Below are 2,800 nucleotides of genomic sequence, written 5' to 3' on the forward strand. Positions count from 1 at the left end.
TGACATTGGCAACAACACTCTAACCTCTCTTGAATGATCTTAGATGGATCTGTATCTCGATTAAGATCCTTTGAAGGCTAGACAATTAATCCAGTAGCTGGCAGTGTCTGCAAAGCCACGACCTCATAAAACCATCTGGCCGAGAGCAGAGTCTAAGGAAATGGAATTGGGTTGGGTAAGATTTGACAGGGGGAGGATTCTGGGAGAATGCTGGGATGATTGCCCTGACCAAGTGTGGTGCTGTTAAAGCCCATGAGCATCTACTGAGCAGTCTGGGGATACTGATGTCTAGAGTAGAGTCAGATCTTGAAGGGTGAAGAAAAAAAGAAGAAGGGAGAGGAGAATCAAACACAAGCTACACAAACTTTACAGATTTTCCCTCTAACTATGCCTCAACCAGAGGTGGCATTTGGGAAACACAGCCATGTTAACCCTGGTAACCATAACTACCTTCAGCTAACATAAGGGTATCTTAGTAGCTCAGTGGAAAGAGTGGAGACATTTGAATCAGAAAGATTCAGGCTCCCTTTTGTAGTTAGGTGATCTTGGACAGGTCATCTCAAAGGCTCAGTTTCTTCGTCCATAAATAGGAATTGCAGTGCTTATGCCGTAAGCCATTCTTAGGATTAGAAGTAATATATGCCTGGAAAATAGTGGGTGTTTAGTGATTTTCCTTCCCCTTCAACAGGATTGCAATGCCTTTTCAGTTTGGCATTTAATTCTGAGTTATCATCACCTTTGGCCAACAGAATGCTTTTAGAGCCTTTTTATATAACAGGAGAGGAGAAGCAGGGAATATCCATAATTGAAACCTCTTTGATTTAGAGGTGCCTGTTGCCAACACTATAAAGTGAGTTCCATGTTTCTCATATCCAAGCCATAGGGGAAAAAAACGGTGAAAATTCAGCCAATTTGTTGTAAGTTCCCTCTATCTCCAAATATCCAGGTATTTAGCCATGTGGGAGAAACAGTATATGACTTGATGACTTTTTCATTTGTCATCCATATGGCTTGGCCATTTAGAGGAAGAGTAATCAGTATAGATACCTATGTAATTCTGAGTCTTCAGGTTTTCTCATCAATCTAGATCATGGGCCAAATTATTAACTCCCTCTTTCTCCCTCAGGAAGTACAAGCATATGTGTTTGTTAATACCCTAATGAGTCTTTTTGTTCTATTTCAGAGCAAGGTTCTTTAACAAGAAGGTTTTAAATAAATTTAGATTTTGTTAAGCTGCAATTAATCTATTTTGCCAACTTCAGTTGGACTATTTTAAAATTCTCTGAGTGATAATATTTTTCATGAATATCACTGTTTTTTATATCACTGTTTTAATATCACTGTTTTCTTATACTTTCTCAGCACTTTTGAGATGTCTCCTGCCAAATCACATGTAGAACTGCCAACAGTTAAACAGGTTTTTTTAAGAGATGAGTCAGAGAAAAATTAATCAAAGATTTTTTTTTTTTTTTTGCGGGCCTCTCACTGTTGTGGCCTCTCCCATTGCGGAGCACAGGCTCCGGACGCGCAGGCTCAGCGGCCATGGCTCTCGAGCCCAGCCGCTCCGCGGCACGTGGGATCTTCCCGGGCCGGGGCACAAACCCGTGTCTCCTGCATCGGCAGGCGGACTCTCAACCACTGCGCCGCCAGGGAAGCCCAACCAAAGATTTTGAGAGATGAAGGAACCTCAGGTTTTCTAGCCCGATCCTTCATTTTACAGATGAAGTTGAGACACGGAAGGGGTGAAATGATTTGCCCAAGGTCACACAAATAAAATATGACAAAACAGAGATAAAAATCAGCCTTTCCAGTTCAGTTTCCTTCTTCCTAAAAAAGAATCAAAATTCTGAAAAGTTTGAAAGAGGCAGTAGCTAGCACAGTCATGACAAGCTACTGAAGGAAACCGGGACATGGGGCTGCACCAAGGAACTGTCGACAGCAGTTTCAAAGAATATAGGGAAGTTGTTCATTAATAAGTAATGGTACATGCACGTCAGTGTTCAGAGCAGCACCATTCACAATAGCCAAGACATGGAAGCAACCTAAATGTCCATCGACAGATGAATGCATAAAGAAGATGTGGTGTATGTATACAATGGAATATTACTCAGCCATAAGAAGGATGAAATAATGTCATTTGCAGCAACGTGGATGGACCTAGAGATTATCATACTAAGTGAAGTCAGTCACACAGAGAAGACAAATGTCATGTGATATCACTTATACGTGGAATCTAAAAAGTGATACAGATGAACTTATTTATAAAACAGAAACAGACTCACAGACATGAAAATCAAACTTACGGCTACCAAAGTGGAAAGGGTGTGGGTGATAAATTAGGAGTTTGGGATTAGCAGATACAAACTACTATATATAAAACAGATAAACAATAAGGGTCCTCCTGCATAGCACAGGGAACTATATCCAATATCTTATAACAAACTGTAATGAAAAGAATCTGAAAAAGAATATGTATGTGTGTGTGTGTGTGTGTATATATATATATATATATATATATCTGAATCACTTTGCTGTACACCAGAAACTAACACTACATTGTAAATCGACTATACTTCAATTTAAAAAAACCAATGAATTTTAAAATCCGTAAGATTAAAGTTGGGAAAATATTTTTTTTAAGTAATGGTGAGCTAAAGAAAAGGAGCACATATGACAATTCTAGAATTCTTACTATATCTTACACTAATACAGTGGTTCACAGTTAGGGATGATTCTGTCCCCTAGGGGATATTTGTCATTGTCTTGAGAAATTTTTGGTTGTCACAATTTGGGTGTATGT

Source organism: Pseudorca crassidens, chromosome 14 (assembly GCF_039906515.1).
Source record: "Pseudorca crassidens isolate mPseCra1 chromosome 14, mPseCra1.hap1, whole genome shotgun sequence".
Taxonomy (NCBI): Eukaryota; Metazoa; Chordata; class Mammalia; order Artiodactyla; family Delphinidae; genus Pseudorca; species Pseudorca crassidens.